Source organism: Sebastes umbrosus, chromosome 15 (assembly GCF_015220745.1).
Source record: "Sebastes umbrosus isolate fSebUmb1 chromosome 15, fSebUmb1.pri, whole genome shotgun sequence".
Taxonomy (NCBI): Eukaryota; Metazoa; Chordata; class Actinopteri; order Perciformes; family Sebastidae; genus Sebastes; species Sebastes umbrosus.
Window position 1 is genome coordinate 11,445,665 of NC_051283.1, and position 27,555 is coordinate 11,473,219.

The 27,555-nt window shown below is 41.4% G+C and overlaps 1 protein-coding gene and 1 long non-coding RNA gene across 6 annotated transcripts in view; one reads left to right on the forward strand and one right to left on the reverse strand.

Moving 5' to 3' along the window:
* Window positions 1-24,450, reverse strand: part of LOC119503541 — a 34,106-nt gene extending 9,656 nt beyond the window's left edge. Inside the window, exons 1-2 of one of the 2 annotated variants that reach the window (XR_005210336.1) lie at window positions 23,225-24,450; window positions 1,979-2,098 (exon numbers count right to left, since the gene is read on the reverse strand). This is a non-coding gene — a long non-coding RNA (uncharacterized LOC119503541). Of the gene's footprint in view, window positions 1-1,978; window positions 2,099-5,409; window positions 5,585-23,224 lie in introns of those variants that run through there. The other variant, XR_005210335.1, reaches the window with a different exon arrangement.
* Window positions 5,782-27,555, forward strand: part of fam49al (family with sequence similarity 49 member A, like) — a 44,307-nt gene continuing 22,533 nt past the window's right edge. For 2 of the 4 annotated variants that reach the window (XM_037795385.1, XM_037795381.1), the window contains exon 1: window positions 26,539-27,000. The gene's annotated coding sequence lies outside the window, so the exon portion shown is untranslated. Of the gene's footprint in view, window positions 6,024-25,423; window positions 25,515-26,538; window positions 27,001-27,555 lie in introns of those variants that run through there. The other 2 variants (XM_037795380.1, XM_037795384.1) reach the window with 2 other exon arrangements.

Below are 27,555 nucleotides of genomic sequence, written 5' to 3' on the forward strand. Positions count from 1 at the left end.
CCGCTGAAACCATAAAAGGCTTTATACAACCGTTTCCACACACTGTATGCAGTAGCAGATCTGTAAGCAGACTTTGATGTGTAAAAGTGTTCCCCTTTAATGGAGTAAGGATAACACAGTAAACCCCAAGATTTGTGTTGAATAAACTGTTTTCTTCCTCTCACAAATGACAGCAATAAAATGCATCCTTCCTCAATTCAAAACACTTAAGGGCTTTTGCCGATACAACCTTTCTCGGTCTGGTATGACCCGTACTGTAGCTTATGGTGGCTAATTTTAGAAATAATTAGGTAGGTATTGCTGCATAACTGATATTACTGAGAGAGTTCACTGACTTGATGATTCTTCTTGTACTACTATTACACTATATGTTTTGGCATTTACCTTTTTTTTCTTAAATGTCATTTGTGTCCGCAGTTATTGATGTTCAGTAAAAGTTATATAGTCTCAATTTAATGTAAACCTACCTATTAAAGGTCCCATATCGTGCTCATTTTTAGGTCCATACTTGTATTTTGTATTTCTACTAGAACATGTTTACATGCTGTAATGTTAAAAAAACACTTTATTTTCCTCATACTGTCTGCCTGAATATGCCTGTATTCACCCTGAAACGCTCCATTTTAGCGCATTTTGACGGAATTGCAACAGAATTGCGTTGCTAGGCAACAGCTTGGGTCTATGTGTACTTCCTGTCAGCTGATGACATTCACATACACACTGCAACCAGTTATAAACTGGGACACATTTAGAATGTTTACATTTAAAATTGTGTCAAGGGTCTAAATATTGTATATTCGTGACATCACGAATGGGCAGAAATCCTGTCAGCTTGTTACATGCAGAGTTTCTGAATACGGGGCTGTGTGTATTTCCCTTTGGATTGAGTGTTTCGATACTTTCACAGTATTTAGATAGGACTTAAGCCTGCTTTATAATAACAAAAACATGAAAATCTCACTTTTGTATAATATGGGACCTTTAAAGAAATCCTGTTTCATCAAACCATCTACTGTTATAATCCAAACTGCCTTTATGTAACACTAATAGAAGGAAGTTGGGTTTTATTCCAGAAGCCATTAGACTTTTACACTTTAACCTGTGTCAGATATTGTTGCTATTAATCCTGTGTTTGTCTTTCTAATACATTTGTCATACTTGTATTTATAGATTGTTTCTTATGTGTATAAAGGAATTGTCTCTGTATTTCTGTTTGCACGCTTTTAAACTGCCCCTTGAGAAATGTATACAATATTTTGAATTGAATTGAAATGTTAAAACTGATTACACAGAGAATCAAGTCTTCTTAATTCAAGACAAACCTATGATTTTATTTGTTTAATTTACTAATTTCCCTAGGTGCCAAAATATGACATTTCTGTATAAAATCCCCCTTAAATAAGTGTCCTCAGAATTGATTTTCTCACAACAAGTGTCTCTTTCACTATGTTTCCCCTTAATGGTACTGGTGTACTTTACTTCTCCTCATAATTCATAAAGCCTGCCTTTATAAAGACTAAACTCATCTGAGGACAGGCTCACACACCACAGGCGGCCTCTGCCATTCATGCAACGGCAAGCAGGATGGGACAACTGACCTAAAAAAAATAATAGACACTGTATAAATAATCCAAGGTGGTGGTTGGCAATAATGCTCGGGTATTAATATTTCAGTTAAAAAAGACCTCCATGCACTTTCACTTATCGCAGGCTGGGTCTTGAAAAGACAGCTTGTCCTCTTTTTCACCTCCTAATCAATATGGACAATCAAAGTGAATATGCTTTCAATTTCACAGCTTATATGACATTAAAGGAGAATTTAGAGTACTATCAGATAAAGAGCTTCTGTGCAATTAACCAAGTTTAATGAGTGGCTTAGCAATCGTTAATTCATATTCATGTACTAAGGGGACTGTATACAGTAGGTTTCTCTGGATGCAAACTTTCCCTAAAAGCTTATGCAAATTGACTTACTCACCATCCTCCCTCAGTATCCTTGGATACCAGTTATTTATTCATTTTGGTCTCCTTCACTGCAGAGCCGCCGTCTTTCAGAGCAGGTGATGATCATGTGTCTCAGCAGTATCTGCTGTTCAATCTGGCACACACACACACACAAAACACAGAAAGAGAGTAGTGTGAGTCTACCCTTAACAGTATACAGAATTGAATTTCACGGTGTGGTGAGATGTGAACAATTTATCTGTTAGCTAGAGTTCAGTTGGTCAGAAGGGGCCAATACAAGGCCTCACATCAAAGTTGATGTTTATTCACGGACAATGGGCAAAACTCACTGCTCTCTCTCTTGTTTCAAAGAGAACATCTGGTCCTGTGCATATTTGAGTCATTAGGGGTGGCGACGCTTGCTACAACTGTGAAACTGGAGAATTTAATTGTTTGAAAGCCTTCCAGATTCGGATGCAGTGAGTAAATAAATGATCTCAGTCTATGTTGGAGTCAGTTTCAAAAGAAGAAATTAGAATGGCATCATTGACAGTGGTGGAAAGTAGCTAAGTACATTAACTCAAGTACTGTACAAATTTGAGGTACTTGTACTTTACTTGAGTATTTCTTTTTTAAGCAACTTTATATTTCCACTCCACCACATCTCAGAGGTAAATATTGTACATTTTACTCCCCTACATTTGTCTGACAGCTTTAGTTACTTTTCAGATTGCAGTTTTTCATCCCTCTTCCTGTCCAGTAAAAACCAGGTATCTCCATATGTGTTGATTTTGAATGTTTGTGATAAACTGAGGGCTGAAGTGTTCCTTTATGACTTGAGAAACTTCTCCTACATCTTAAGTTAAATAAACTATTTAAAACCCCTCTTGGTTCAGCTGGAAAATGCATCGTCACAAAGCTGAAAACTGTTTTTCTGACACCATGAAAAGTTGACTTTTTAGCGATATGTGGTTCTCACAGGACAACGACGCTACAAACATATGATGATCTTATAGAAAATGATGCAATGCTGTAGATTTAACTAGCCAACAACATATAAAGGAGTAACACATTAACACAGCAGTAATATTAATCCAGAAACATCATATATGATAGTAAAACACTGACAGCAAACATTTTACTGCACAATCACTACTCTTACTTTTGATTTTTTAAGTACATTTTGCTGATGATGCATACTTTTACTTAGGTAAGGTTTTGAATGCAGGACTTCTACTTGTAGTGGAATATTTTCGCAGTGTGGTATAAGTACTTTTACCTAAGTAAAGGATCTAAATACTTCTACCACCTCTTATCATTGATAGTGTTGGTAAGACAATGAGACTGTGGGGGTCAAACAGTCAAAACACCCTGCAAAGCAAAGCAAGGCACCAAAATCAACAGATGCCACGCTTCATGTGGTGCCGAAGCCTCAAATTTCCAGATATATCCTCAGGAGCTATTCACTCAACAGATGGGTGCAAACCTACTGTCTTCTGTGTGGATCAAAACATTTGTTTCCCTGACTGAGTCGGGAAGCTCATTCCACATTTGGGGAGACGGATCATAAGAGACTGAGGTCTCACACCAGCTTTTATAATAACCTCCCACTCAATGAGCTTCAATGACTCATGAAAACACTGCCTGACGTTGGTTCTCCTCCATTCTTCAACCTCATCTGACATCCCTGTGGAGAGAAACTCTTCTCCCAGCATGTGTTAAATAAAAAGCTAAAACACTCTCACATGACTACAAAATGAAGTGCTCCCTGTTCTTTCTATTCTGCCTCTCCCTTCATTGTCTTTGATCTCCCTTTCATGTTTGTGGCGCTCAGTTGCGAGATAACAGGAGGGTGTCAACCACTGCAGCACCCACTTCCATGTTTCTGTGCGTCTCTTCCTCTATGATGGACTACAGATGACTCAGGTGCTTTCTGGTATATGGAGTTTTTCTTTGCATGTGTGCCTGGAGACTATAACGCTCAAATATGTATATATGCAGTAACTGAAATATGCGTTTCCTATATGTTTTGTTTTTTTCTCACTATAACAGGGTTCAGGACATACAGTATATTCATTCTGTATACTTTTCTAATCTGTATTACGAGATCATGTCTGCAGAGTTAATAATGTATTACCACAGAGGTAAAAAATAAAACTATACGTGTTATTTTTGCACATGATTACGGGCTGCCTATATCTGAAGTCTGTTTAGTAATGCCGGAAAATGTTTGGCGATGTGAAAGTAGCAGTCAGAAGATCCACTTCTCAGACACGACCACAAAAACAGGAAGACACATATTTATTGTTAGACATTAAGCTCTTCCTCTGGTTTTCATTTAGGTTTAGCACAGAGTCTGAGTGCAGTCGTTGTTTCCGTTTATCAACACCATATGTAAGGCTTTCTTACATCTGAACTGAATTCATTGACAAATTCAAAAAATGTATCACAAAAATGTATATGACATTAATGATATGGGCATTTTAAAGTGTGAGAAGGACACTTACTACTGTAGCCAACTAGTAACCTTATTATTATCTACTAGTATGTTAGTTATCTATATAGTAAATCATCTTGATTGTGCCCTTTAGTCCTCCCTCATGTCTACATGAGGCCACATTGCAGCTTGATTCTTTTTTTTTTACTGGCCAACACACAAAATTTCTTTTGACAGGACAAATCAGTTCATCGCACGCAAACTCTATGTGTCCCTTGAATTAGCATTTCTTTCTTTTTTAAGTCATTTTTCACATTGTTTTCAATAAAAGTGCATTAAAGGCAAAGCTAATTCAGCACTTCAGAGTCTGATTGCATCTTTAAGGTGTCCTCATTTGACCCAACGACCTGTTCAAATATTAATAACATCCACAGTGGCAAGAGTTCAAAAACTGGACTCCTCTCACTGTACCCGAAAATGCATACTCACGTAACCTTTTTTTAAAAGGGCACCAGGTCTTTTACACTGTTCCAGTCCCCCCGGGTGGCCGGTACTAAGATCACCAGACAATAGACACTCTGTCCCCCACACACACAATCACACACACACAAACACACACACAAACACACACACACACACACACACTAGACACACACACATGTAGAGTGACAATTTAGCCATGGCTCATTTAACCATGCCCTTTCGTCCGGGCTGCGACCCTGAAGTAAGGGTCCCTAAGAGTTTTCACTGTAAGGACCAAGAAGGAAGGGGGTAACACAAACACACACAAACAGCAGTGACTTCACCTGCTAGTGAACCTTTCATAAATGTCAGCTCATTTATATGCCCATGCTTGGTGTGTGCTGTTCTGTCTTACAATAAATATAAACACCCTCACACACTCTCGCGCTGCTTCTAACCACAAATAAAGTGAATTTCCTTCCCTTCTCTGCAGCACAGTAGCAAGTGATGCTCGGCAAGTCACCCACACAGTTTGCAAAAATACCCTGCTGCACATCCTTACTCACCATGATTCACTTTCACACCGTATGGACAGAAAAAGTCACTCTGCTACTGAAACAATGTCAAACACAATACAACTCTGCACCACACACACACACACATGGTGCCCCTTCCTCTTATTGCCAGCAGGCTAGTGGTAGTCAAAGGGGGAGGGGGTGTTGTGAGGACATGCTGAATGTGTGTGTGTGTGTTGGGGGTCTTTGTGAGCGAGCGTGGTGGGAGGAGAAGGGGAGAGGGAGGGGGGACATGGCGTTCTATTTCTCATAGACCAACAGCTGCTGTCTTTAGTGCAGAGAGAGAGAGAGGAAGAGGGAGGGCTGTGTGGCGTGAGGCAGTGCGTGTGCTCAGTGTTTAGGTGAATCCACAGCCCTCTGGCTCACAAGGATAAAGGAGTCTCTCCGAGGAAGACAAGAGAAAAGCAGCACTTTTTTTGCCTCTTTTTTTATCTTCTTGCTTCATTCTCTCTCACGAGCCACCAGCGGCTGGTGTCTGCATTTTGTCTCTTTTTGTCCTCCTCTTTTGTTCCCTGCATCCATCTGTGTTTCACCCTCGGTCCAGAGAAGAAGGAAGGAAGAGCAGAGTCAGAGGCATCATCCTCCTCATCCTGCACACCCAGCCGGTAAGCTGAGCCAACACTCTCTTCGTTTTTCTTCTTCATTTTATCTCTCACCATCACTCCATCTGTTTAGCCCCCGATAGTAGGAAGGGGCCTTTACAGTCCCACCCTGCACCTAAAGGAGAGGCTGTAAGCTGGAGAGGGAGGCTGAGCCGGAGCTGGAGGATGGATGTGGGTTAGACTCTAGATGGAGGCTGGTGGCTGACTGGTGCTTGGTTTTTAGAGGGGCTGAGAGATGGCGCTAGTGCCTGTGGGTAGAAGGTGGAGGACTGGCGTGGGTCAGGATCCCGCGGGTAGGAGGGGGGAGCGTTGAATTTGGCCCGACCACACCAAACCCCGTTGGGCTGGTCAACTGGGGCTCGTCCTCTTTCACTGCAGTGCTTAGCCAGAGCGGCACGGTCACTGCCACAGTCACACACACACACACACATCTACGCACACACACACCTCAGCAAAAGATCTTCCTCTGTGTATAAGCAGGAATCCATCAGGAGAATGTGGAGTCCACATACGCTTGTGTGCGTGTCTTTTTTCAGTGATGGATGATGGTTTGGTCACAGGACATATGTGACCTAGAACCATCACAGCACATGCATCATATATCACATTGATGCACTGGAGTGTTCTGGGAACAATGTGGGTAAATTGCATGTCAAGCATGCCTACTCGCCTTTTCAGCTCCATTACCACACACGCATTATATCAGGAATTGTTAGCATCACTACAAAAGGCGTCCAATTTTGTACAGTGAGAAAGGTGTTAGAGGTCTGTGTGTGTCTGTGCTTGTGCAAGACGTCTCTGCAAACAGCCTGCTAAAAACAATAGCCCCAGATTGCACTGCTGATCTGAAGGGGTGGGTGCATGCGACTAGAGAGGAAAACAGGGAGGAGGGAAGGAAGGATGGAGGGAGGGAGGAAAAAACTGAATGGAGGGATGAATGAATGAGGGCTAAGGCTTTTCAGGAGTGTTTCGTTCTTTCAAATGTGACAAATTTCTGGTGGAGGAAACTAAGGGTGGGCATGAGGTTGTCAGACGGAGCAAGAGAGAGCAGAAAGAGTGACGCTACCTACAGTACGGTGCTGTCGTGTGACTCTGCAGGTCTTCTTTGTGTGTGCGGGGGAATGAGAGAGCGATGCTGTGGATGGAGAGATAGATGAATAGTAAGGTTAGAAAGAGAAAGCAGGATGAAGTAGCGTGGGTGTTTGAGTGTGTATGGGCGGGTGGAGGGGAGAGAAACAGACAGGAGAGGTGTGTAATTGAAAGATCTGGTCCCTGTCTATCCCTCTGTAATCTACTGACTCTGGTTATAATCCGTATCAGTAGATTAAGTGATGATTTACTGCCATGTTGACTTTCGTGACTGACACACACACTCACACGCACGCACACACACACACACACACACACACACACACACTAATTTGGTCATGTTTCAGTATGTGTCAGTATGTTATGTTACAATATTAATCACAAACAATAGGTACGTCTTATCATCTCTTTTTGTACCACATAGCTATACATACACTTATTCATCCATGTGCATATACAGTACATACTGTATATACACATATATGTATGATGTACACACACACACACACACACACACACACACACACACACATATATACATACATACATACATATGTATATATACACATATATATACATACATACATACATATGTATATATACACATATATATATATATACATACATATGTATATATACACATATACATGCGTACATACATATATACATACATATATACACATATTTACATGTATCAATACACATGGTGAAATTTGTGTATTGATACATTTAAAAATGTGTATATAAATATATGCAGTATGTATATATAAACATAAATATGTAGGTATACCTTATCCTCTATGTTTTTGTACAACATAGCTATACATACACTTATTCATCCATGTGCATATAAAGTATATATATACACACACACATACACACACACATATATACTGTATATATATATATATATGTATATATATATAAACACATACATATGTATATACTGTATACGTACATACATACGGTATACATATATATACACATATTTACATGTATCAATACAGATGGTGAAATTTGTGTATTGATACACTTAAAAATGTGTCTATACTGTACATGTATAAATATATATATACACTCACATACATACTGTATATACATACATACACATTCACATGTACAAAACCATCTAAGATTATACATAGTACTGAATATCATACATCTTGTCTATATGTATATACAATATAAGTCTGATGTCTGTCACAATTTATTACTGTCATTGGAAACATGCTCACATACTATAAGTAATATATAGGTTTCGCTGTACGGACATTAATCAAAATATGCAGATTGTAACCCATTTACTTGTATGAATAAACGGCAAGGTGCACTGAAACAGCTAATGTGTGTGTGCTCTGAGTGTGTTAATCTGTGTTTGTGCGTGTGTGTGTTTGTGTGTATAAAGGTTTTTTTTCGGTCTAAGATGGAATGGTGGCCGTGATGGTATTTACTCTGCTGTTGCTAGGACACTCCCTTTGAACATTTTAACCGAGCCTTTTCATTGGCCTGCCGCGATGATGCAAGATTCCCTCATCCCAAATCTTTCCTGAGCGCCCATAGAAACATGCCCGTCTGCATTTCCTCCTCTCTCCTCGCTCCTTCTCTGTCACTCTTTGTCTCACACCCCCTCTTCTCTTCTCTCTCTCTTGCTGTCTGTCAATCGTGCGCTCTCTCTCTCTCTCTCTCTCTTTCTATTCATCTCTCTCTCTCTCTCCGTCATTAACTCATTAATTCATCCCCGCTCTCAGTATTTATTTCCTTCCAAGCCCCCTCCGTCTTCATCACCCCGGTACATTCTGTCACTTCCTTCACCCTCATCTAGTCAAAATGCTCAGCGCAAAATGGTGTTGACAGCATGTGGCGGTGTCTTCCAGCTCTGCACAATAATTCTGTCCTGCTGTCTTTTGCAGAGGATTAGTGCTCTGTGTGTCTCACAATGTCCCATTTCCTCTGTCCATATGAGGTGCAGTATCTTACTAGGTTGCCTTAGCATGTGTCAGGATTATCAGGTTTGACAAGGCGGAAGACAGGAATGAGGGTTGGGGGTGTCAAGGCTTCTCTTAATGTACATCACCTTATGTATTTCAATCTTTTCTCCTCAACAATATGCACAGTTATTCCATGTCATAACTGCAATTACCCCAAGTTCACACCCACACAATACTTCCCCATGATGATTTCACGCTACAGATGTGCGTAAATCTCCTCCAGCATGTCGGTTATTACATGTTGAGAGACTGGGAATAGAGGATGGGGGTATGTAAGGTTAGAAGTTAGATCAAGTGAAAAAAAAAGGAGAGGATGGGTAATGTTTGACTTGTTTGCTGCTTTCTCACAGTATTTGTCACCTTCGAAGCACTGTCAACACAGCCCATCAGGTGTAATGATGTGTAATGATCTCCCCCAGCTTTCACTGAACTAGACATGGCTGAGGTCGCGGCATAACCCTCACCGTCACTCTATGAATAAGGCAGATGAGTGACACGTACAATGACACGGAAATGTGTGCAGCTACTCCAAAGTGTCATGGTTCACGCCTGAAAAAGTGATTTTGTCAAAACATTTTGACACTGAATAGATGCTAATAGGACAGCCTGAAAGAGCATTTCAAAGCATCAAAATGAAAATCACAAGGACATTTGCTACCTGCATCGTTTGCTCGAGCAGTTAATATCTCCCTTATATAACTTTGAAACTCTCCCTGAACATCCTGTACATGATTCAATGGTGGATTATTGCTCTTTTCTTTACTTGGAAAAGCTTAACAGACAGTGATTCCAGAAACAAGTGGATGGACAACCATGTTGCATTCAATCCTTTGATTAAAATACAACATCATCCATATGTTTGTCCATGTGGCCCGACTGATTTCCTCAAAAAATGCCTGACAATCCTCTAAACACTCTTAATCTTGTTGACTGACCGACCCATCTGTCCAGCTGTAACATCTGTCATTCAAACATCTGTCACTTGTGCTTTCATCCTTTTGTTTTCACTGAAGTTCAGAGGTCGGATCAGACCAGTATAGTAGCCAGGGTTGAGGTAATTTAGGAATTTGGGATGTGATCCGTCTCCACCTGGTAATCTTGTGGGTTTTTAAGCCAGTATTGTCAGAAATCAGGGATTACTCCCTCAGAGCAGAGATGATCCTGTTAAAGGGGGACGGGGTGGCGTGACGGAGGGTGCGGGGTGGTGAGGGAGGGTCCTGATATAGCTATGCAAGAAGTATATTAAATACATACAACTTTGCCAGAGAACGGTGGACAAAAGAGAAATTGGGGATTTTGCCTATATAGAAATTCAGTCTTATGGTTTCTTTAAACAATAGTGCAACATTTTGGGAAATATGCTTATTCGCTTTCTTGCTGGGAGTTAGATGAAAAGATCATACCACTCTCAAGACTGTTTGTTAAATATAATATTATATATATATATATATATATATATAATGTAATATAATAATAAAGGCTTCAGTCAGCAGACGGTTAGCTTAGCTTAGCACAAAGACTGGAAACAGGGGGGAACAGCTAGCCTGGCTCTGTCCAAAGGTAACAAAATCCACCTACCAGCTCCTCGAAAGCTCACTAATTAACACATTATATCTTGTTTGTTTAATTTGTAAAAATAGTTAAGAGTAAAAACAGTGGTGTAATGTAACAAAATAATAATACAGTACTTAAATATTTGTAGGGAGTATCTGTACTTTACTTGAGTTTATATATTTCTGTCAGCTTTGACTTTTACGCCACTACATTTCCTAAATAAAATGTGACTTCTACGCCGATACATTTCCTCTAAGCATCTTCTTTACCCGTTACTATTGCAAGAAAGCAGGTTTGGCGAATCAGTGGTCATAGCTCGGAAGTTAGATCATTCGCTCTCAGTGCTCTCAAAGCCGTAGTTAAGTTTCAATTTCTGCTCCAGGCCATGCAGGCTGCATGTGAGATCATGCTACATGCAAGGGAAATCAGAAAAATCTGGATTTTGTTCTTTAAATCCTTTAAGTTGTGAAGACCTTGTTTTTCTTTAGGTGTAATGTAGCCTCCGTTTTTAAGGTAGTGTGCATGTTAAGAGGAATATACTTCATAAATCTCAAAATTCTGACTTGATGGCTTTTTTATTAACAGCATTTACTTGTACTTGTACTTTCAATACTTAAGTACATTTAATATCAGAAAATTACTTTTGTTACTTAAGTACAGAAAATATCAGATACTTTAAGACTTTTACTCAAGTAATATTCTAATAGGTTTTCTGGTTAGATATCTGTACTTTTACTGGCAGTGTGGCTTTCAGGTACTTCATGCACCACTGAGTAAAAACAACAAGTTGTGGTTTTAGAGTGGGCTTACATATAGGGTATGTGCCAAACCATTTGTTGGCCAGGAACAGCAACTTCCTGAAGTCTCTGTTGGTTGCCTGTCAACCTCGAGGTGAAGAGTGGACTTTTACACTTTTGGTTTTTGTATGGAATAAACAAACACCATATAATGTGTTTATTACAGAGCTTTTGAGGTGCTGGAAGACAGATTTTATTACTTTTGGATAGAGCCAGACTAGCTGTTCCCCCTGCTTCCTGTCTTTATGCTAAGCTAAAGCTGCCTTCACATGATAAGAGATTTGCTCTTCACTCACTGCGAGGTAGGGCGCAGAGCCTTGCAGAGGCAGCGGGTATATGTCACCACAAAGAGCACAAGGAACGCCACTCACTGTTTCTAGGCAACAGTTGCAGCTGTTCTTATTGGTTGCGCTTTGAAAGGTCAGTGGCAGCCGAGGTCGAAGTTGAAATAATTTGAACTTTGAGCAATTTTGAGCGGTGCGCCACGCCAAGCGTAGCCCTTCCATCTAGTCGGGTGCCACCGCTCTGCCCATTGGAAAACAATGGTACAGCCAGCGCAGAGCGATTTTACCGCTGATACTGTCATGGCTTAAGCCAACCAGCTGCTGGCTGTAGCTTCATATTTACTGTACAGATATGAGAGTGGCATCGTTCCTCTTTCTCAAAAGGTAGCACTATTCTTTTAAGACAAATATTTCAAGAATTTTCTTCAAGTGCCTTGAAACAAAGAGGAACAAGGATCTAAAGTTGACAATAAAACACTTAATTCAAGAAAAATGTGATTTAACAGAAAACAAAATTCTCTAATGAGAAATGAGACTTGTGACTCAACACTTGATTAAAAAACTCGCCTAACAAGTTTCGAAATGATGGATTCCTTAATTTAACACGTGTCTATGAAGTTACCCACTGAACCAGTGAGGTAATAGATTAAGGAGACAGTGAGATTTAATTCACAGTGACAAGGAAGCCAAGATCTGATAACTCTTTGATCATACTATCTAACTCTCGATGTTGGATTGGCCCTCTGTGGAAACTACTGAAAAGTCTTATTAAACTGTGTTATCATCCTGGTTACGTGAGTCCTGCTGAAACTCTTTGAAATGTGTGATATTACATCCAGTACGACACGGAAGCAGGCCACAGTGAATCCTCTCCTGCCTCTGCGAGGCGACTTCTAACCAGACATGACTTGGCTTGTCAAACTAGCTCTCTTTCTACGACAATAAAAGAGGAGATGGTGAATTTCTGGATGTAATCGGATTACTTCAGATCTGCTCTCTGAGGACTTCCTACAGTATCATGGCCTGTTGTCTGTTGATCTGATCAATTGATGTCTACTAACGTCAATGTGCAGCACAAATGCCCGCCCTCTGGTCATATTTAAGATCAATAACCCCAATTCGATGGGAAGGTGAAGCCAATTTAGGCCGACGGAAGGCTAAAGAGAGCAGAGCGGGAAGAGAGGAAGCGAGACAGTATTGCAATTAGTGTGTAATAAGTGAAGAGGCAATTATCTACTTAGCGATGGTATCTCAGTCGAGGCTCCAGCTCTCTTTAAAAGTTCTACTGGATAATATAAGCGACTGTTTGGTTGCTGAGGCTCGAGGTAAATACACTAACACGAGAGAGGAACACTTTAACTATCTGATATGAAGACAGAGCGTAGTGTAACAGTCACGATGTGTGTTTAACTATGCGGCTCATCACAGTTAGTGATGCCAACTCTTTTTCAATGAAAGTAGCTAGCACTAGCTCCAAAAGTTGCTAAAAGTTGCCAAAAGTTGCCAGATGACGCCGTACAGTCATTTACATATTGGTGACGTCATCGTGCATCACTTGCATAAAGCTTAGTGGTTATCAGTTGACTGCCTGACTGTGTACAGCGCAAGAGGAGAGGGAGAGACCCCGTGATGTTGGCAGAAGAGCCGTGGACTGTGATTACTCTGAGCAGCATGCATTGGAATGAATTACAATATAATACATTTCTCGCTTTTTCCCTGATGGGGATGAGTCACTAAATTTGTCGCTAGTCACGTTTTAGAAATGAAGATACTAAGAGGGTCTGAAAAGCCGCTAAATCTAACATCAACGTCGTCAATTTGGCAACACTGATCACAGTCTCTCTGTTAAATCTCTACCTATTCTCCTCAGTTGACCGTTCGCCAACAGCCCAAACAGCGATTCTCCAATCATAGCTTAGCAACAGTAAACAGGCACAGCAATATCAAAAGAGTTGGTCATTTTTTTATGCCTTTCCAAACCCAAAAACACAAGAGCAAAACCATACATGTGTATCTGCTCCAACGTAACATGCAAGCAATAGCATGTCTGGCTAACTAGCTTACTATGTAGTTGTATTGCTGAAGCCTCAGTTATGTTTTCTGCAAGGACGGTAGCACAGACATGAGCTGACGTGAAATCGTGATGAGGAAACGTTTGGATCTTTTATACTCTGTGCAGTTTCTCCTTGCGGCAAACAGACATTCTCATAGCTCCTCAAAGTTCTCTGTTTTTTCTGCCCGTCCCCGTCTGCATAGTAAGATTAAAAATCTGCCGCACGGGCCCCTCACAAATGGTCGCGTCTGATGGTGTGACGTCGCATTGGTCGTGTGGACACTCGCAACCCTCGTGGATGCAGCAAGAACATTGGTGGGCGACCGGCTCTACCTGGGACCCACAGCCGCCCTAAAGCAGCACTACTTCCACAACCAAAGCAACATATCATTTACAAACTAGAAGGGCACTCTGAAAGTGCAGACTTTCACCTAGGCCACCGAATCACCACACAATCCGCTCCAAAATTGTATGGAGTCTTCCTTGGCCCATGCTACACCCTTACACCAAGTTTCATGAAAATCAGGCCTGTTCTTTTTTAGTAATCCTGCTGACAAACAAACCAAATCGAAAACATAACACCTCGGCGGAAGTAACTATTATTAATTTGTAAGTTACCTTCAGGACTGGGATATCCATAATGTAGTATTTACCTACAGTTTGGGAGTCCTGAATGATACTATATCAGAGTCTAGGCTAACGTTAGCAGCTCTGTCATGCTCTTTATTATGTTTGACACATCAGCAACCCAAGCCAATATTACTGGATATTTTGCCAAACACATCAATCAGTCCTTTAATGCCATTAATTAAGCATAAATACAACCACCATAACCTCTGTGTTGCTTGTCCAAGTATGTCTTTCTGTAACAAACAAACAGGGTTAGTATGTCAGGTTGAAATTACTGTCTGATCTTCAAAATTTCCCTCATCATACTGCGCTGTGTTAAGGCTGGGCAAGATATCGATATTATATTGATATTGAGATATGAGAATAGATATCGTCTTAGATTTTGGACATCGTAATACGGCATAAGTGTTGTCTTTTCCTGGTTTTGAAGGCTGTATTACAGTAAAGTGATGTCATTTTCTGAACTCAACAGCAATATCGATAACGAGGTATTTGGTAAAAAATATTGTGATATTTGAATTTCTGCATATCGCCAGCACTGTTTGTAATACTAGGGCAAACAAGCTCTATGGAATAAACAAATAAATAGCTCGCACACTGCAGGGCTCCAATGTCCACTTATTCATTGCACCTAGGAGGCGTTTCAAGCACAACTACTCCTCAACAGACTAATTCAAACAAGCAGTACAGAAACAATGCTGCTCCTTTATTTCCTTGCCTCCTACATGGATCACCAACTGAGAAAAGCCTAATGTCTACGTCTGTGTGAAATCAAGGAGCCATTGTTTTAAAACTTACTAAAAATTTCAAGTTATAGGCTGATCATTGGTATTATTGTAAACTGCATGTGTCGTGCAAGAACGGAAAGCTTGACAAGCATAGCAACGGTAACCAAGGAGGGCGGGACTTAGTGAACGGTTCTCATTTCAGTATCATCACTGTCTTTGTATGTTGCTATCTGTTTCTGTGTGTGTGTGTGTGTTTGTCCACATGTGTGTATGCCAGATCTGCCCGTGGGCACATTGGGTTGCTGGCATCCACGCTTGTGTTCAGTGTTTGATCAGGCTTGTGAGACGATACACAACGACTCTATTTTTTTCCATTTCTGTGCACACAAACACACACACACACACACACACACACACACACACACACACACACACATGCTCACTAATTAGTTCAGCTTGAGCCAGTGATGATTCATCTACTGTATATATCATTCTTTTTGCATCAAACTACAAAGAGAGAATAGGCATTGTAACTCGAAATAAATCCTTGGACAGAAATAAACCACAAAAAGAGCCAAGATCTCAAACTTTCACACTAGGGGATCCACCAAATTGTCCCAAATCAACTTTTTCTCATCCTGTTCCATCAATTATTTTTTTCTCTGCGTCATCATGAGCCCATACATTACATCGCAGCCAATTTCCTATATTTGAGAGCTGCTGCCGGGGAGATTCTGCCCCTCCCAGTGGGACCGAGAATAGTGTAACACCGCATCCTCTGCCATGTGAGACACACTGCAGCACAGTGTGATGGAGCATCGCCTCCGTCAAGGACATGCAGCTCTTCCCAGTATGTATAGAGTGGACGACTTCCACACACCGAGCTGTATATAGATTCTAGGTCACGCTGGTGTCAGAGGTCACCGCATTCATTCATTCTCTGTGGTCATGTGCTGCGGGACACATCCTGTTTCCCAATTCTACACATGCGTAGTAATAGTATACAGTATGTACTACATACAAGTATAAACAGTATACTATTTTGCTGTTACTGTAATATACAAAAATGACTGTACTTTAATGCCTGAAAATCAGACTTCGAGTAGTAGCCCTTTTTTTTTCACTCTATTATTCTCTCTGACATTGATTTTGTTTTTAGTCTTCTGTTTATTTAAGAGTTGTTATATTTATAAATCGGCTCACAACAACCTGCAGCCTAAAGATGCGACAACCTCGTCCATGCATGTTGTCATTTTTGTGACAATTTTTCCTGTCATAATTTTTCTGGCTCTGGCACGGGAAGATGACGTCACCATTCTTGGTTATGAAAAAATCAGTCAAAATGTTAGATTAATCTGTTGTTAGACTCCCTGCGCTGTATCTCGGCACCTGTTTATGTCGCTGCCTGTGGCGTTGACGCATTTCGCCCCAGGCACGAGCACGATGCACGGCGGGCCTGAGGAGTTATCAGTACAATATCTCCTCATTTCACTACAAAAACCTAAATAAGGTGGCAGCTGGCTGGAGGAAGATCGCTATTAACAACATACTTGATGTTGGCTATTGTGTGTTATGTACAGTAAATATCACAATATATAAAAAATGTGTTTTCTAATTAAAAAGTACAAACGTAGGAAGATAGCAGTATCTACTATAGTACAGTACTACTAACCCATATTTTAAGTGGATACGTCTCCAGTCTGATATGGTTGCTATGGTATTAAGTGTGGACAAAGAGCGTACAATGCTACGTGATGTGATAGTCGGATGCTTGCATCCAGTTAGAACACAATGTTAGGCCCACCTACAAAACTCTGATTGGATTAATTGTTTTTCCAACCAGGGAAACAGCGGTCAATGTAAACAACACATTGGAATTTCTGAAAAATCAGAGATGTGGACAGTGATTCAGAGGTCTACTTTATTTTTGTGCGAGAGAGAAAGCAAAATGCTCTTCCAAATATTTTTTTTTCTATTCTTTGTTTTCTAAGATCACTCTGGAAAATGTACTACTCTCACTTTTATCTATATCCATTGTGATAAAATTGTAAAATTTTACAGGCATTTTTTTCCAGTGTGTACACATTTCAGACTTATTATGGTGGCTTGGTGCTTAAGACCAGTCTTTCCAAAACTTTTTTTTAGAGGGGACCCACTCTTTTAAAAATGACAAACCTTAGCAACCCAATTCACAATAGGTCTTATCTATAAATCGTGAGAAGAGCGAATTTGTGCGTAAATGAACGTTCCTGACCATTATTGCTGCTATTTCCTCATCACCTTATATTATGTTAAATAGGTAAACCAGCCATTTCAAGGAGATATATGCTTGATAAATCACAACTTTGTTTTATGCATGTCTTATTGAAAACATATACATGTTAAATACTTAATAAATGAGACCAAAGACATGCATTTACGCAGAATTAACAATAAACAGAATGTAAGCTAGCCTTTCATATTAGATTCAATGTTACAATTAGGCTACAATTATCAGAACAATACAAACATTCAGAACTCACATGGCTCAAAGGTATACTGCAGATATAAATGTAAAAAGACTACAGAAGAAATACTGCAAATTTATTTGGCGACCCCAATGAAGTCTCCTGCGACCCACCTGTGGGTCCCGACCCAGTCTTTGGGAATGACTGCTTTAGCCACAACGTTTCCAGTTTGATCCTGACTGGGCACCTTTGTTGCAGGTCATACCCTTCTCTGTCATGCCATGTTTTCAGTCTGTGTCTGTACTATCAGCTACTGTCCAATAAAGGTGAAGAAAGACAAAAAAAACAATCTTTAAAAATAAAAAAGTCTGTACGGTATGGAGTTGGAACACACCTACAAGGGGACAGAAAGGATCTGAATGAGGCAGTAGTAGGAGTAGGGATTTCGATTTCTGACACAAACAAAACATATAATTGTGTAAAAGAAGAGAAGAATTGCTGGCGGAGAAGTAGGCGAGGAAGTGGACAGACAGAAAGATAAGCAGACAGACGGACAATGAATGGACTGACAGAGTGAAGGAGAGTTGAAGGAGAGAGGAGAATTACAAGCCAGAGAGAGAGACACCAGGGAGTTCAAACTGCCTTTATGTACTGTTTTATAGTAGTCCTTGTCACTCAATCTCTGTTTAACACACACACACACACGCACACACACACACACACACACACACACACACACACACAAATGTTTAGTTCAATTTGATTCAAGTCAAACCAGCTCAGCGCAAATTAATTCAATTTAATGTACGTACAGGGCTCTGCACATCACACACAGACGGCACGATTCAAATAAATTCAAATCAATTCAACTCAATTAAATTTTATTTTCATCCCAATGAAATTAACTTCAAATGTAAACACACTCTTATACACACACACACACACACACACACACACACACACACACACAGCCCTGACCTATATGAAGCAGTGTGTAAGCAGTCCATCAGGGACAAAGAGTGGCTGGCTGTACAGACGTATATCGCTGCTCTCTTTGTTTACAGATAGCAGGGGGTCATGGAAGGACAAGGAAAGGGGGTGGTGGGTGCAACAATAGTCCTAGCAATGACAGTAACACACAGGTATGCACATACACACATCAGAAGCTCCCCGTGCGGGTATGTGTCAACCCCTAAAAGACTATAGCACTCCCTTTGATAGCAGCTAATTGGCATCCCACATCACAAATAAAGATAACAAGAGCTTACATTCCTCCTCCGACAGCTGAAGCTCAGAGAGAGGAAAACTGCAATTCAAAGCTGCGATTTTTACAACGCTCTGCTTTTCCGAGGTTCAAAACACCCCTGAGCCCAATTGTGGTACTCAAATATTAATGGCTACATTAAATATAAGGCATATATTCATCTCTGTGGTGGAGAAAAGAAAGAAAACAGAGCATTGAAAAGGATATATTACCAAGTATCTTTCATGTTAGACACTTAGACAAACAGGATACTGTATATAATCAATGCAAATGCACTTAATGCACATAAACCTTCAGAAATATCTACACAAGAGAGACATTAGAGCTCCCCCTCTGAGCAAATAAACCTTGAAATCCCTCAGTTGCTGCCCCAGTTCTTTATTTTAACCAAAAAAATGATCACACTGAAGCATGTTACACACTGAAAATGGATTCAAGTACAGCTTAAATATGCCATACCCCTCTCTCTCTGACATCTTTCTCACTCTATCCACCCCTTTTTCTTTGTCAGCCTTGCAGCACAGAGAATCACAATGCTCATTTGCAATCGCCCTTTCATGAGGCACCGTGCGCCGCTCTGGACTCAGACTCAGCCAGTGTGTGTGTGTGTGTGTGCATGTGTGTGTGTGTGAGAAGGGGGAGGGGTGATGCTGAAGAATCGTAACCTCCTCCTTCCATTTCCATCTATCTATTTTGCTCTCTGGCGCTCCATCCTTCGCTCTCACGCTCAGCCACTCTCCCCTTTTATTCTCCTTCCCTCCTCACCTCCGTGAAGGACGGCAGTATCTATAATATTGTATGGATGTGTGTCAATGTGTGCGTGTGTGCGTGTGTGTGTGTGTGTGTGTGTGTGTGTGTGCGTGTGTAGGCCTGAGGCAAATTGGCTGTAGCATTCCATCGGCAGTCAATCTTTAGCGATGGTCTAGCTGGGTTTGACACTGCCACCTCCCATTATACTCCTGAAACTAGCTCTTTGTCAATGCTCCTCTCCTCTCCTCTCCATTTCTGTCTTCTCTGTCCTTTTCCTCTCCTCTCCTCTCCTCTCCTCTCTTCTCCTCTCCTTTCTTTTCCTTTCCTCTCCTCTTCTTCTCTGTCTTTTCCTTTCCTGTCTTCTCCTTTCTTTTCCTTTCCTCTCCTCTCCTTTTTCTGTCTTTTCCTGTCCTTTCCTCTCCTCTCCTGTCCTTTCCTTTTCTGTCTTCTCCTTTCTTTTCCTTTCCTCTCCTCTCTTTTCCTTTTTCTGTCTTTTCCTTTCCTTTCCTTTCCTCTCCTCTCCTCTCCTTCCTTGTCCTTTCCCTTTTTATCTTTTCCTCTCCAAACCTTTCCATTCTTTTCCATTCTTTCCCTTTCCTTTCCTCTCCTCTCCTCTCCTCTCCTCTCCTTTCTTTTCCTTTCCTCTCCTCTTCTTCTGTCTTTTCCTTTCCTGTCTTCTCCTTTCTTTTCCTTTCCTCTCTTCTCCTTTTTCTGTCTTTTCCTGTCCTTTCCTCTCCTCTCCTGTCCTTTCCTTTTCTGTCTTCTCCTTTCTTTTCCTTTCCTCTCCTCTCCTCTCCTCTCCTTTCCTTTCCTTTCCTCTCCTCTCCTCTCCTTCCTTGTCCTTTCCCTTTTTATCTTTTCCTCTCCAATCCTTTCCATTCTTTTCCATTCTTTCCCTTTCCTTTCCTCTCATCTCATCTTCTTTTCTGTATTTTCATCTCCTTTCTTGTCTTTTCCTTTTCTATCTTCCCCTCTCCTCTCCGCTCCTTTCTTTTCCTTTCCTCTCCACTCATCTTCTTGTCTGTTTTCTTGTCTTTTCCTTTTCTATCTTCTCCCCTCCTCTCCTTTCCTTTATTTTCCTTTCCTCTCCTCTCCTTTCTTATCCTTTCCTTTCTGTATTCTCCTCTCCTTTCCTCTCCTTTCCTTTGCTTCTCCTCTCCTTTACTCTTCTCTCCTGTCCATCTCATTTCTCTCATCTCCTCTCCTCCCACAAAACTGACCTCCAGTATATGATGATCATCAACTATTTTCCCTCCCACCTACCACCAGCATCACCATAACGCTACTTACAGCAGCGTACATTATACCAACACTGCACGTTATATAATTCACCTTTTCTCCAAACAAAACAGAGGACTAACTGAGTTTAGGTGGGTGTTCAGTTCACTCTACTGCCTCCTCTTTTCCCCTCCTGACTCTCAAAACACACGTACTGCATGGTGGTTTATCCGCAGCCTCCTGCACTCATCTCTACCTTTAGGGAGAATACACTGAGAACAAAGAATGAAAAGATAGAGGGAGGATGTAAAAGACACACAAACAGAGGGAGAGGTCGAAAGGGTGAGCGGTGAGAAGATGAGTGAATGAGCGGCTGCATAAAAGAGTGAACGGGGGGCGGAGAGAGGGGTGTGTCGAGAGAACGGGCGAAAGGTTAAGAAGAGTGAAAGAGATAGAGAGCAAGAATAGGAATAATCACCAGTGGGGTTTTTTAAAGAAGGGCCTGTTCAGTGGGCAGAACTAACATGAACAAAGTACCACGGACTCTCAACTAAACGGACAGATGTCTGCATACAATGACTTTGTGATCTCTTGCTTTCCCCTCCTTCCCTCCATCCGCTCACCATCTCTTTCTGAGGTTGCTGAAAAAGCAACTATATTTAAAGACTCTCCCTCCGATTGGCCAGACGTCTCTCTCAGTGTCTGCTCACTGGAGACTGCAGAGTAGTTTAATATTTGATTAGCTGGACACTGATTCATGATGGGGCTCATCAAGCGGCAGCGCCAATATCAAAGTCTTCCTGGAATCTGATTGATTGGTTTTGACTTTAAATACTTCAAACAAAAGAAAATCTTATATCAACACTATATTCACACAGACTAGTAACAGATAAAAGGAAAAACCTCGCTAAATTTGCGGAGTGTTCAGTGTCACTGAATGTGAACGCATCCTCATACAACGGTTCGTATGATATCTTACAAAAAATGATTCTTAATTTTTTGTGTTTTCCTATGAATGTCCAGCAACTAGTGTCAATTTCTGCTCGTTACATGCATGCAGTCTTTTCAAAATAAACTTCCATGTTCACTGGAAACAACTTGGTTAGGTTTAGGCAACAAAACTACTTAGTTTGGTTTAGTAAAAGATTGTGATTTGGGTTAAAATAACTACGGAAGTTGTATAACTTAAGTATGGAAGTTACATTCCAACTAAATCAACATGTATTTCTGATTTCACAAAGGGTATGAAGAGCGGTCGTCGAAAGTCCTGAGTTTTTTGACCCACCCGTCCATCCCGACCTCCTTTATTCGCTGCGTTTGTCTCTCTTTATACTTCCTGGTTCACGATTATGTGGATTACATACAAATTGATTTCATGGGACATATACAAGTTAAAGTGCATTCGTTTTCGTAGGTATAGCTATGAATGGTATGAATCGTATGCTATTGCCTTTAGAGCCACCAGATCTTAGATCAGTTGATGGGAGATTTTGGAGCGACGTGCCATCTGCTATCACCAAAACACCAAATGAGGGGATATCTTTTGGAAGAATCATGGTTTAGTCGTTGCCACATGGTATGGGATTCCGGTCACGTGGTAACAGAAACAACAAGTAGACCGTGTTGTGAGAATTGTTTTGTGAAGCTGTTGTGTCCAAGGTCATGAATGAACCTTCAAGCCCAGCACTGAATCTGTTCTGGAGCCTCTTGCCAAACTAAAAAGTCAAAGTACACGTCAAATATATTTTTCCCCAAAGATGGTTTCTAGCATTTAATGTAGTTGTTATCACGCTGATGTATGTTCAAGTTTATTTTTTCTGATAAGTTTGGCTTTAATTAGTTATTTGATGCTGTAAAAAGGGGGTGAGACGTCATGATTGACAGCTGTGATTGACAGCTGCTCTGAGTGAAGTAGTCGCACGATGCTCAGGAATTGTACGAGAGTGGAGATGTCGCTTTAATTCTCCACTGCATCTCACACCCACACGCTGTATAGCAAAAACAAAGACGGAAGTTTGTGTATGGATCAGATTATAAACAGTGCTGAGAAAGCAAACAGGTGGCAATGAGCTCTAATGGAAAACTAAAGCACTCAACTAATTAACTGAAAATAGTAATCCATCAAACTGTGTAGTCAGGGTCCTGAAGCCGGAGTGAAATGATATGTCTGCTCTCAATTTGATCTGAAAAATCCATTAATATTTACGACAAGAGCTGCTGGCCTTTCATTAATGATATGTCTGTAACTAAAACAACAACTTCTCTGTGGTTAGAAATATGAGAAAATGTATATGATGTGAGTTTCTGAGGGACTTTCCCTGTTGACATATGAGACTCATATACAGACACAGTTTAGGTACCACATCATGTCAGTTTTCAAAGTGAGATGATGTTTATCTTACCGAAACTCTGTCGACGCGTGATAGCCTCAGTGGCTTAGTTCAAGTTGTCACCTCCCTTGACCTCAGCATCCTGTGCAGTACTTGACCTTTGCCCTTTCACTGAGAAGAGAGATCAATACGCATTAGGCAATTAACTTTAAGGGAACACACAGTGAAAATAAAAATCCCTATTTAAGGTAAAGGACATGTAATTCCAGCAGTGGACAGTTTGGTTTACAACCCCCACAAGCAGTAAAGTCAATGCTTTGGTGTCCCACACTCTGGAGATTAAGGAGCCTATAGTCTATACATCCATTCATTCATCCAGCCATCCAATCCACCTGATTGCCAACACTGAACGGTACCGGACTGTGTGTTGCCATGAGAATAAGAGGCTGTGTTTCCCTGGCAACTATTCTTCAAAGGCCCCCCCCACCCGGCCTCTCTCCTGTCTGCACTCTCTCCTGATGAGATTCGATGATGCAACGGCAGCAGCAGTTGTGTTAATAGTTACACCAGTCAGCGGGTAAGACAGCACCGGAGTTGTTCGAGCCGCACAATGAGGGAGATAAGCTTAACGAGCTTAATCCATTATCGAAATGTAAAAATGGGAAAGAAAGAAATACCTTCTAGGTTCTCAGATTAGACTGATTTAGCTTTTGGGAAGGGAAGTACTGATAATTTTGGATTGAAGCTATATACATCTTTTTGTTTCTGATCCATGAGGGATTAACTGCTGTGTAGAAACTTATTGCTCAAGTAGTATCACTCCATCTGGACCAGTATCACTCCATCTGGACCATCATGGGACACTTACAGTGCCTCTAATCTTTTTTAAATAATAATAATAATATCTCAAATAACATCTAATATAAAAGAGGTTGTTCATAGTGACAAGCTCACAGAGAACTATCACCTGACTCTGCAGTTCCTCTCAGCACTGCTGAACCTTTTAGCTTGTTTCAGCTCACTGTTTTGGTTTTCTGGTGACCAAAAAGACCAAAATATTCTTACCAGGCAGCTGTTTTCAGTGAAAAAGCTCTACAGAACCACTGTACGCCATCTGTGCAGCCAACACGTTCTCATCCCAACTCATTACATACTGACGCTTTGTCAGACCCCCTCGGCGTCAATTTTCGCCTGCAGTAAACACATGCTTAATGTTGTCAATTAAACACAAACACTTGCTTAGGTTTAGGCATCAAAACCACTTAGTTAGGTTTAGGAAAATACAACATGGTTGGGCTTAAAATTAATACGGTTGTACAGTGAAAATGTGACTTGACGTTGTGAACAAGGGACACGTACAATCCGCTGATTGTAAAGTGAAAGTGAAACATATCGCACGGGACATGAACATTGGTCTCCCGGATGAAAGCCCTGTGTTTTTTGAACCCATCCACCTTCCCTCCCACCAGCCCTATGTGTCTCTTTAAACTACAGCACTTTCTCTGAGCGTTTACTGTTACCGCAGATGGGTTTACATCGTAGTTAATGGAAAACCCGGTGTGTCTCATACCGACACTTAAGGGCGTCTTGTGCAGCGGTATCGAACACCAACGGTCGTGACAAAACATCGGTATTTTACTCCCTGGGAATGAGAACAGCCTGGTGCAGCACCAAATGGCAGAAAGACTTAACAGCTAGCTGGTGAATGTAGTGAAGCATTTAGCAGCTAAAGAGAAGGACATTTTTCACAGGAGTTAGCGAAGACCAAAACAGAGCTAAAAGGAGATTGAATATTGGATTTACATTCATTGCGTGCACACAAACACAACTTCAAATGTAGGCTAACATGTTCACTCATTCAGCTCAGTTGATAGTATGTTAGTGTTGTGATCACAGCTTGTTTCTGTTGTCTCCAAGTGGGCAAAAACAGTTATTGCAGGTATAAACTATAGACTAGAAACATTTTTCGATGTAGTAGCAGGATAAATCTCTGTCAAGATTCACTGCAAAGCTAGCTAGGTGAAATCATATTCTCACCTCAAGGCAAACTAGCACTAGCCTAATTACATAATTATTATTTTATTTTTTTGTTCTTATGTTAATTTGCCCTTTACGGCCCTGCTTTTACTTGCCATGGTTGACTCAACGCATCCTTAAAACCAAAAATCAAGCCTTCTACATTCCTGCTTTTCCCGACACTCTACTGTGCATGATGTTCAATTTTATGTTAATTTCTCTTTCTCTCTGTCTACCTGTCCGTCTGTTTGTCAGGTGGTGGGTGCTGATGCTGTAACCACTGTGTGGAGCTGACAAGCCCTGGTTGATGCAGTGAAGTGTTCCAGAGGGATAAACACAAGCGAAGGTAGGAATAAAAAATGAGGAGTGGAAAAATGCTGAGAGAAAAAAGAGAGAGAGAGAGAACAGCAGCTGAAAAATAAGGACACAACACCATATGGGCGAGTCGGAGAGACGGATGGACAATTTAGGAATAAGGAACTGTGATGGGTAGAGAGGAAAGATAGTACAGTCGCTGCATCCGTTGTGTACAGTACAGCTGCTGCATGGTTTGATTCACAGGCCACTGAACACCCAGTCAGCCATTGTGCGACAGAAAGAGAGATCATTGTGGTTTAGAGGCAGAGAGAAAGAGACGCGCAGATGGAGAAAAGGAATTCAGATGGTATTATTGGTGTGTTAATAGTGGTTAGCCTTGGCAAGGAAGAGCGGTGGTGTTTCTGTGCTTGGTATAAATCCACACTGGTGAAGCTCCTGGGCTGTAACAGGAGGAATCTTTCAGTAAGAGCTGAAAGGAAGCCGGGAGGCCTCGCTCTGACGCTTTGGCTTCCAGTCTGGACCAGGTTTGCTTTTCAGCCGCCATGTGGGAGCCAAACCGTGTCTTTATTAAGACTCGAGGAGCCCCCCGGCTTGGTTTCTCTTGCCGGACTACAGATGAGAACAGTGTGCTGCACGGTTGCATAAGACAAGCACTTTGCTCCACTTTCACGCTGGCTGACTGCAAACATTGTGCGTGTAACAGAAACTGCAACTGGTGGCCACCAAACACACTTCCTAATTCAGAGAATGCCGTGTCTTAATGTTCAAACAGTGAGCCTGCGATACATCCAACGGCTTTAATGGACGCCGGTGTGTTTGCGCAGCCTGATCTCCATTTCCATTCTGCCACTTAGATTTGTTTGCACCTAAGGGCCACCAGTGAAACCGAATGGCACCGTGACATAGATGTCCTGTGACAAGACGAGCCCAGGCGAGCCGGGGAGAGTGGTGAAATAGAGAAGTGAGGCAGAGGGGATATTTTTGAGGAACCCAGTCTGACGTCAGAAACGAAAAAGAGAGAAGGAGTTTTCTCTGTTTGCGTAAGAGCTGAAAAAATTCGGTCACGCATCAGGATGATACGGCCAGAGGAAAAAGACAGAAGAAATATAAATAATCTTATGCTCTTTATACCAACAACCTCACATTATCCTATTCTACAAACGGCTTGAAAACAAAACAAAAAGCAGCATCTACTGTAGCGCACAGACCAAATAGAGAAAAAACCACAGGCCTTTAAATAGATGGCTGAAAAAGAGAAGTGTGAAGTGGACGGAGATACACAGAGGCAGAAGAGGGAGAAAGAGCGAGAGCAGAAGTTTACATCAGTCTCTATGAACAGCAGAGTGGCAACCGGTGCCACCGTGGGACTGCAGTCATCGCTCTGAGCCGAGCTAACCTGGGATTTACTCACAGCAACGATTTCACAAAGCAGGGAGGACAAGGACAGGACGGGGGTTAGAAGAAACTGAGGGCGAAAGATAAAGGAAGAGGCGAATCACTCGTAGGATAAGAGGGTAAGAATGGAGAGGTGTAAGAAGCTGCCGGTTACTTGACTTCCTGTTTTTTTGTGTTTACATCTTTGTTCTGCAATTAATAGAAAGGCTGACTGCCGTTTAAGTAAAGATTGATGCATCACATCACTGTTGTAAGCAACTGACCTAGTGTGTGTGCGCAGAGCTGGATGCTTTTTTCTCTCCACATCTTCTGCTGAGACGAGCAGACGATATTACCAGGCCAACAGTAACCTGGCAACCATCAGCCGAGCGCTGCTCTCAGGATGGACCACATGCTGCTCCAGTCTTAGTGTGTGTGTGTTAACGTGTGTGTGTGTGTGGCTACCTCTAACACACACTCACCTATTCACATGTCAGGGAGCTTTCGTTGCTTTATGATTTGAATCTGATTTCGCCTTTGCAATCACCTTGTAAGATATGGATCTGTTATTCATATATTCATAGCGTCAGTTCAGCGTGAATCTGGGAGCAGGTGGTCTAAAAGTCAGGAGGAGACGGGGATGCGTTTTTACACGTCTGGACCTGATGCTCACGGGTTACAGCAGTGACTCAGCA